Raw genomic sequence first — 10,339 nt, forward strand, 5'->3', positions numbered from 1 at the left:
GCCCCAGTATCCTTTACCCATGGCTTTCCCTTGGCTGTGGACTCTGGGGGACCTGGATTTGATTCTTTCTCCCTCCACTCTGGGGTGGCACCGGGTGGCTCCCGCTCACTTAGAAAGCCCATCAGCTGCCACGAGAAGGCAACGGAGCATGCGAGACCCAGGAACTAACTCTATTTCCTAGCAACCGGGGCGAGCTCATTTCTCCACTGTCAGCGGGAACGCGCAGATTTATGTGAGCTACAAATGCCGGTTATCACCGTAATAAACCATATATTTGCAGGCGGTATTTACAGTCAGCTAATCGTGTCTCTTCATCCTGGCAGCCCCAAGCTGGCTAGGTTCCCATTTGGAGCCCCCAAAATACGATTAGGTGGTTGCCGAGTACTAATTCAGTTAACAGCAGTGCCTGACAAAGCTACTAACCGCCTAATTATGAAGGAAGATTACTGATACCATTAATTGAATGGCTGTAAAACTCTGGTGAAGTCAGATGGTAGAGAAGTCCATTTTCAATTTACTAGGCTATTAAAAGTATTTCCGGCCATAAAATAAACAGACACAAAGCATACTAAACAGGCTAATATGGAAACATAAAAAGAGAAGGAAGCTTGTTGCAGCAATTAGTACTCGTGATTAGCTGTGCCACAGACCCAGCGGTGGGAATTAAAGATGAATTTACGACGGTGCTGCGGTGGAGGGGGCTTGCTGATGCTTCTGTCTACAGGTGGGCTGGGTGCTTGTCACCTCCAACTGCCAGAGTCTCTCCCAGCTGAGGCTGGGCCTCAGGCTTCCTGGGGACTGTGTTTTCTGTTGTTTGTGACTGAAAGATGTTTACCTGACATGTTTTCTCACCTGGAGCCTCAGTTTCTCCACAGGAATGGATTGATTTAGAAGTTGAGTGCTCTAAAGACCTCAAAATGATCTGTCCTGGCATCATATCCTACTGACCTAGATTGTTCTGGACCCTTTAGTGTACATGTTTTATCTGATGCTCTTTCTTCCAGTTCTTGGTTTCCACATTCTAGAAGTTGCTACACTGCTCACTTGATATTGATCCTCTGTCCTGACCCTGTTGCTGTTTCTGGTTTATGGGTTTGTTCTAGTTAGCTTTCTATTGCTGTGATAAAACACTGACCAAACCATCTTGTGGGGGAAAGGGTTTATTTGCTCTACAGGTTAGAGACCATCATTGAAGGACACCACAGTGGGAACTCAAACAGGAACTTGGAGGCAGGAACTGAAGCAGAGACCATGGAGGAACACTGCCTACTGGCTTGCTCAGTTACCTTTCTTATACAGGCCAGGCCCATCTGCTGAGGGATGGCACCCCACCCAGAGTGGGCTGGGCCCTACCATATCAATCAGCAATTAAGAAAATACTTCAGAGACATGGCCACAGGCCAGTCTGATCTCCATAATTCTTTAGTTGAGGTTCCCTCTTCCTGGGTGAGTCTAATTTGTGTCAAGTTGACAAAAAATAATCAGCACAGGGTTGATAGGCTTCTGGGGGAGCTCGTGGAATTACATGACTATTTGAAGAGAAGCTGTTTAAAGGGTCTTGAAGCATGCCACATCATAGGTCACCCAGAAGGCAGAGAATGTGGGAAATGGATGAGAGAACCTGCCTGTATGGACAGCTAAGAACAATTCAGATTGAAATTGTGTTAGCTAAAAGGCCTTCATGTTTAAGTGTCCAAAAGCTGCTGGAGAGAGCTTCCCATTGCCTGCTTCATTCTCTTATAGGTTTTTGTCTAAATCAAGGAAACCACTTCATTCAAGAGCTGAGGAACTCAAGGAAAGCATCAGCTGTGTATTAAGATCTCATTTTTCATGGGAACTTTCACAGGGGAGTGAGGTCCAAATAAATGATCAAAGCACGATGTGTTTACCATTTTGAGACAAGAGAAGTAAATTTATGAAGGCCAAGTGGCTATCTAGACCAAGGCAGTAAATTCTAAGGATGTTACTTATTTAAAGATATGTGAGGGCAAGAAGATGGGGGAGCTTGTGGGAGAGGGAAATTCCTTTAGAGTTTGTTTATTCAGGCTCACCACAGCCACAATTACCCAGGACTCTGGTGACCCAGGTGGTTTTCCAGCCTTGCTATGTGAAGGTCCTCCCTCCAGGAAAAGGCTTCATGACTTGCTATATGCAAGTTGGAGGGACTGGTCACATGGCTTTTTTTGCAACTCAGTGCCTCGGGATCTCAGCCTAAAGAAACCCAATGCCAATGCGATATGTTTTGCCTCAGCTCCTTCATAGCCATGAGGTAGAAGAAGAGGCATAGAGCCATCAACTGAGTTCACAGACTCTGAGAGAGAAGAACATGGCTCACCAGCATCCCATGACCAACCCATGACACAGCCAGGGATAGAAACCACATTCCCTGCCCATGTTTTGATGGGCTGAGCAAAGAATGCCTCTATAGGGTGAGAATCAGCCTTTTAATCCCTGGGCTGAGAGGATGCCTCACTCCTCAGAACCCATATAAAAAAACTGGGCATGGTGATGGTGCTTGTAAGTACCAGCACTGGAGAAATGGAGACAGAGCCCTTGGGTTCGATGACCAGCCAGCTTAGCTGACTTGGTGAGCTCCAGGCCAGCGAGAGATACTGTCTCAGAAAACAAGGTGGATAGCACTTGAAAATGACACTTGAGGATGTCCTCTGGTCTCCACACAAGCACGTGAAGCATACATATGAACTTGCCCATGTACATAAGTACACACACAATTCTCACAAGTATGTGCGCATGTACACACACACACATACACACACACACCCCTTAGGCCTGCCCTGGGGCCCTAATCTATGCAATGCTTGGAGCTTTCAGACTGGTTTTGAGAATGATCTCTGACCTATGCCTTTGTCAAGGTGAAATGAACACTGATGCACCATAAGCAGCTGGCAAAACATAGCTGTCACCTCAAAGGGAGTAAGAGATAGTTTATCTTGGAGTCAAATATGAGTGACCATGATCTGGGAAAGCACATTCAAGTTACCCCAAATAACATGCTCTACTGTAATAACAGGTTCATGAAGTATTTTATAGTAACCGAACAAAGGAAGTCAGAAATCGAGGTACTTTGTTCACAACAGAGCGATTGCTGCTGTGGGCCTCAGGTGTTATTTGATGACGTTCCCAGTCTTTGGATTGATAGCAGCTAAGGGTCTATTAGTGCACTCCAATAAGAACTAAAGGTAGCTTGAAAACCAAGATAACTTGACTCCAGACCTGCAACATTCCAGCTCTCCACAACCACAAAAATCTTTTTTAAGATTTATTTTTAATTACATATATGTGTTTGTCTGTGTATTGGTATATACATGTGGGTGCAGATGCCTGTTGAGGTTGCCTGACAGGATGCTGAGAACCAAACTCAGGTCCTCTGCAAAAATATATGTGATCCTAACCACCTAGTCATCTTTCTGGCCCCATAACTACCCAAGTTCTAATCATCCACTTAGCCCACTGGAGCTTTTTTAAAACTGCCTTGTGACACATTCTCTAGACAAGACTGACTACCATGGGGAACTAAGTGCAAATGAGAATGTGGGGTCCCTAATTTACAAGTTATGAGCTCTGTGGATGGCGACAGCCCAATAGAGTTGAGCACAGAGCTGCAGGGGCAGAGCCCCATGTGTCTGCTTTGAACTCACATCATGAAGCCTTCCATGTGACTGTCTAATAACTTCTATTCTAGATCCCTCTCCCCTCCCACAGCTGGGCACTATCCATGGTGACATTCAGGTCTTATAAGCCACTGGCCGTCAGATGGTGACAGTACTACACTAGTACCCTTCATTGCTTCCTTGACATCTTCCCAGAAGTGCAGCATTTTGTTCTGGTCCAATAATGACCCAGGAGACAGGTTCTGTCCCTTCATTCCCACTGTACAGATGGGAAAGCCAAGTGCTGAGGCCAAGGCATTGGTTGGTTGAGTATTTTGAATACCAGCAGCCTGTCCCCTTCTTCACCCTCCTGCTGCAGTAATGGTCAGCCATGACACCTCCTTGAGTCCCATCTTCTATGAGTGAAAACTCTGAAACGACTGCCTGAAAGTTCTTGACAGAGGCCTGGCAGGATAGAAAAATCCGTAATCTCACATTTTCTACTTACCATTTGCCAGTAGGGAGCTGGAGGCTCAGTCAGGGGACAGAGTCCAGATTTGAATTCAGGACATTTTCCTTTTAGTGTGGTATGTGGTGTGTGTGTGTGTGTGTGTGTGTGTGTGTGTGTACATACATATGGGTATACATGTGTGCACATGCATGTGAAGGCCAGAAATTGACATCAAGTATCTTCCTCAAATGCCCTCCCTTTATTTTAGAGACAGCATCGCTCACTGAACCTGAAGCTCATCTATTCAGCTACATTGGTTAGAGTACTCTAGGGATCTTCCTGTCTCCGCCTCCAAGGCACTGAGCACAAACACAGGGTTCTGGCTTTTATGTGGGTGCTGAGCACTTGAACTCACGTGCTCATGCTTGCATGGTAGACCCTTTACCAACCGAGCCATCTCTGCAGCCCCTTGAATCCAAGACATTTTGTTCTTAAGTACATCACACCATCTAGCCTACATAAGATTTTGTTTCAAAATAAGCTCCTCCCCCCTCCATTAAAACAAAATGCTGGCTATTCAGGAGGGAGAGACAGAAGGATCTTAAGTTCTTCAATTCAAGATCTGCCTGAGCTACAGAGGGAGCTCAAAGCCTTTCAGGGAAACTTATTGAGAATCAGTCTCAAAGGAAAAAAAAAGTGGGGCCAGGAACATTGCTCAATGGTAGAGCACTTAGCAAGTGTGAGGCCCTGGGTGGCTGGTATGCAAACAAAGTCTCATAAGCCTCAGATCTGAATTCTGAATAAAATAAATTGTGCAGCAGCTTGACAGGTTGAGAGCACATCGTACCAGATATGACACCTTGGTTTATTGACTATTTTAAACTAAAGGAATTTGAGAACCAGCAGGAGCAGAAAGGATGCTGATCTTTACCTGAAATAGGTCTCAGCTGAGAGCTTTCTTCTCTGTACCTGGAGGAAAAGGGCATCCTCACCTCCAAAGAAGGGACCCCCCCCCACAACAGAATCCAGACAGAGATGTGTCGTGAAACAAAGATGAATACGTTTTTGTCTTTCTACACTGTCAGAATGTATTGAATAACAATAAATTCACAAGGTACGGTAGTTTCATTGGCAGAGCTTGCCAGATATTCCACTTTCCTTGATGACTGGGACAAACACATTTCTTTTATTCCAATCTTAATGACTAATATTGACTCTCAGATCACACATCACATATCATACAGTAAATCTATCCATATAGGTATATGTGCAGGTTACAGTATGAGTACAAAGGGTTAAGAGGGAAAGAGGCCTGGGAGGCCAAAGTTGGGAGAAATGAAAGGCATCTGTGGAGGTGAGGTAAGCAAGTGGCCAGGGTGTCTGGAGAGGCCCTCATTGTGACTGCTTCTGTGGCTGCCTAGGCCACTGATTGGAGTAGAGCTACAGTGGAGTCCGGCTGTAGACGTGAAAGGGAGGGTCTAGACGAATGGGCAGACAGATGGATAGCAGGTCCACACAGGTAAACAGGTGGATGAGCAGATGGCAGTTCAAGGAGGCTGTATTATTAGAGCAGTGACTCAGCAGAGCTAAATCCCTGGGACAGTCAGGAGCTCTCTGTCGATCCCCTCGATGTACATACCATGTAGTCAAATGACAGGTCAGTGGGGGGGTGTCATCCACATCACAGTGTCCAAATGCTGGTGTGCTCCTACAGTCCCAATTCTCCCTGATAAATTTATAGGGTGACACTTTCTCCTCCCAGGAATAAATCACTCATCAGTGTGTGCTGCATGAACGGTGCCAGACAGATGTGTTGTTCACATGTCCACCCGGATGCAAAGTCATCCTTCGTCCTCAAAAAGGAGTCAAAAGCTGCTTATGAAGTGGAGTTTCTCAGGGCAAAACACAGTTGGAAAAAGGCACAACTATATACAGTGTGCAGTAGCAGGCAGGCACGGCCTGATCTCAGTACTCATTTTCCCGATTCTACTGTTAGCTCAGAACCTTCATTTGTTTATGCATTTGCTTTGCTTGTTTTATTTTGAGGTATGGTCTTACTATGTCCCCCTGGCTAGCCTTGAACTCAGGATCCTTCTATCTTAGCTTCCTGTGTATTGGGGTTACAGGTGTGCATCGCCATGCCTAGCCGGTTCCTACCCTCCGCTCTCCACCAAACCTAGTGTATAAACACTCCAGTTTAGCTACTTCTATCCTTCATTTCCTTAGAAAGGCTCCTGTAGCATGTAGAACACACATGCTTTTCTTTTTAAAACAAAACTTTATTGAGAATTTCATACATGCATATAATGTGTTTTAATAATTCACACCCACTCCCTCCCCTCCAACCCTTCCCATACCTCCACATCACTTTTTCCTGACAACTTCATGTACTCTTACCTCTTTTTTTCTTTTTTTATGGGGCTTTTCGCTACTCTAACATCCCCCCTCTGAAGAGGTAACCCTAAAATCTTTTCAGGATTAGATAAGAGTTCCCAAATACTTTTGACATTTTTGGCCTTTGGAACAGAGTATGTTGCTAAGAGGCCCAAGGACATTTTGACTTTTAGCCAAGAAACTGGCTACTTTTCTTTGGGGTCTTTTTACCCTAAATGCCTAGCCAATTCCTACCTCCTATTCTTATCACACCATTCTCTGAAGAGGTTACCCAAATTATCGATAGGGAATAGGGATGCAGACCACTTTGGATTCTTCCATGCTGTACAGGGGCACAGGGTGAGGCAATTGGGGTACCCAAATTGCATAACTCTTATCTGTAGGGAGAAAAGAAAGTCCTTGACAGATGAATAGAGGATGTGAAGGAGAAGTAAAGGCAAGAGTAGTTAGGATTACAAGTTCTAGATAAGAAACTAGAAAAAAGTCAGAGCAGGGCAAATTTCAAATATTTGTATCAGAGTCCATTGGGATTTCTTGACAAGAGCTTCCAAAAGCATCCCTCTATTGGGTTCCGCCTCATTTTTCTGTCTGCCAAGGTTGGACTCGAGAGTGATGGATGCGGGGTTTGTTTTTGAGCACTTTGGTAGGTGTTGGAGTGGCTAGAATCAGTGTCAGTTCCCTCTCAAAGTTGTGGAATTACTGAGTTTTCACCAATCTGGCCTCTTCTTCATGCAAAATTGGTCACATGGGATAGTTAGAGTCAGGAAAGGTGCAGTCAAGCTGGTGATGTGGGCAGTTCCATCTGAGGCTCTAATGTCTCTATTTTTCTTCAAAGTCCTTCAGTGTAGTTATGGGATGGTGGGAATTTGTTGAATTCTATAACCCAGTAACACTGAGGGGTCAGGTCAAGAATGAATGGGTCAAGCCAGGTGTGGTGGTACACCCAGCAGGGTAAGCCAACCTATGTGAGTTTGAGGCCACCCAGGGCTACATAGTGAGATGTTGTCTTAAAACAAAACAAAACAAAACAAAACAAAACAAAAAAGAATGACTCATTCAAGAAGATTTGCAAAGCTGTTCAGAGCATGGTTGGTCGGCTCTTTTTTTTTTTTTTCCACATCCTAAGGAATAAGCAGGGCTTCACTAATTAGCCTCTCTAACATCGGACTCTGGTGTGTGTGTGTGTGTGTGTGTGTGTGTGTGTGTGTGTGTGGTGAATTCTGGCTTGTTGGCCAAAATGATGAATACTATAAATGGCATCTCAGTGATGAAATAAAACATGATCTCGATATATGGATTGGCTTAAGTCTTTGAGAGATGTGCCCTGTGATTTCAGGAAGAGGAGCTAAGAATCAGGGATGGAAGCTGGGTTGATGGCTCAGTTGATAGAATGCTTGCTGCATGAGCATGAAGACTTGAGTTCATATCTCTGGCATCCATGCAAAATCTGGGCGTGGTCACACACCCTGTAACCCTAGCACTGTGGGAAGGGGAGGAGGACGGAGACAGGCAGATCTGGAACTCCTGGCCATTCAGTACAGCCAATCAATGGGTTGTAGGTTCAGTAAGAGACCCTGTCTCAAAAGATAAGTTGCAGAGCAATAGTGAAAGATACTTGACATTAACCTCTGACTTCCACATGCACAAATACATGTGCATCTGCTTGCACATGTGTACCACTTGAATGCATGAGTACACACACACACACACACACACACACACACAAACACACACTCACTCAAGTATGTATTGTAGAATTTACCCTAAGAAAACAAACCATGACTGAATATATTTGTGTTAAGGGATGGCTGCAACAAAATAGGTCGTTTGAATGGGGTTTCATGCTTGCTCACTAGTACATTTAGCACTGAAAAGCCTTCAGTATGCCGAAGTCTCTTTCTGTGAAACTTAGAAGTAAGGTCCTGTAGTAGGCATGTCCCACCTTTTCCTATTTTAACAGGTGTTGTCATCTACAAAGTTAACACCTAAAAACTACATGAGCTACTATATAGCTATAGCTATATGTTTATCTCTATATCTGTCTATCTGTCATCTATCTATCATCTGTCATAATATTTTAAGTAAGTTTACAGTTTAGCTATGCACTGAGGTGCATGTGGCCCTGGGTCACACATTGGGCACACTTGCTAGAGTGTGGCTGACCCTCATCCCTCATGTTTTTTCAGTATGTCCTACTAAAGAACATGAGGCAGGATAGAAAGATGAGAAATTAAGGGGACATGAGAAGGAAAAGGAGCCCCTTACCCCAGAATCTGGTTGAGGTCTCTTGCCAGCTGAGTCCAGAATTCCAATATGATTATCAGCACTTACTGTGAAATTTGCCAGCTTCGCAATGATATTTCTTTCATGTAGATATTTCAAATAAGAATGTTGGCATAGTGCTAAGCATACCGAACACCCAAGCACATTGATCTTCAGGTATGTTCTTTTTCTTCTCCAAGCTGCTAACCTGAAAATTTGTAGGAATCTCATAAGAATCCCTATTTACAGTAAGCCACACCCTAACCCCCAACCGTGAAAGCCTTGTGACCCATGACTTTATCTTATCAGATGGCAATCCTATCCAAGCCTCCCCCAAGCTACTCTATGTTCCCATTTATAGAAAAAGAGTAGGAAAAGGAAGGGGAAAATTTTTTGATGCAAAGTGAAAGTCACTAAAATCGCATATATGGATCCCATGTGACACTCTCTGAAGAAGCCTCATTGCCCACGCCTGAGTGTGTACTGTATTTTCCCTGATTGCATCTCTTTCTGTTGGTCCCAGTGCTTAAATCTACATTAAAAATCTCTTCTTAAGAAACTCCAGCTCTGCTTCTACTGCCTCAGCCTGAAACTCTGAAGTCAAGAGTCCCTTCTCCACCTGAGCAGGAGTCTCTGAAAGACCTTCACAAGTTACTCCAGGCTGCAGTGTGGAGCTGGGTCTCTGGTCCCTGCCCCATTGCCGCTGACAAACATGAGGTATTGTGGTATCCCTCAACCACACTCTTCTCAAAACACAGTTCTCACCTTAAAAGGAATAGGAGAGAGTTTATTCTGGAGCCAAATATGAATGACCATGGCCTGGGAACACAGATTCAAGTTGTCCCAAATACCACATTCCACCATGATAATAGTTTCACAAAGTTTTTGTAGTAACTATAGTAACAAGACAAAGAAAGTCAGAAGTCAGGAAGTCAATGTTCCCACTACTGTATTTTTAAAATACAATAGTGGGAACATTAGTTAGGCTGGTTACTAAAAAGCAGAGAAATCCCTGCTATGGGCCTTAGCTATTATCTGATGACATTCTTAGCCTTTGGATTGGTGGAGGCTCGAGATCTGTCTGTGTATTTCAAAGAATTTACCTAATAGTCACAAGATGGATGCTAGGTCCAAAACACAGGTAGACAGTAAATGATGATTTGAGAGGCTAAAGTTGGGGCTGGAGAGATGGCTCAGCAGTTAAGAGCACTGGCTGTTCTTGCAGAGGACCCAGGTTTAGTTCCCAGCACCCACATGATGGCTAACAACTGTCTATAACTACAGTTCCAGGGGATCTGAAACCCTCTTCTGACCTCCTCAGGCATTGCACAACACAGGTGCACCTACAAACATGCAGGCAGCACACTCTTATGCAAAAAATAAGAATAATAAAATAGTTTTTAAAAAGAAGCTAAAGGTGCTGGAGAGATGGCTCAGTGGTTAAGAGCACTGGCTGCTCTTGCAGAAGACCCAGGTTTGCTTCCCAGCACCCACATGGTGACTAACAACTGTCCATAACTCCAGTTCCAGGGGAATCTAAAGCCCTCTTCTGACTTCTGCAGGCATTGCATGACACAGGTGCACTTACACACATACAAGTAATATACTCGTACACATAAAA

Source organism: Nannospalax galili, unplaced genomic scaffold (assembly GCF_000622305.1).
Source record: "Nannospalax galili isolate Female #2095 unplaced genomic scaffold, S.galili_v1.0 scaffold114, whole genome shotgun sequence".
Classification (NCBI taxonomy): domain Eukaryota; kingdom Metazoa; phylum Chordata; class Mammalia; order Rodentia; family Spalacidae; genus Nannospalax; species Nannospalax galili.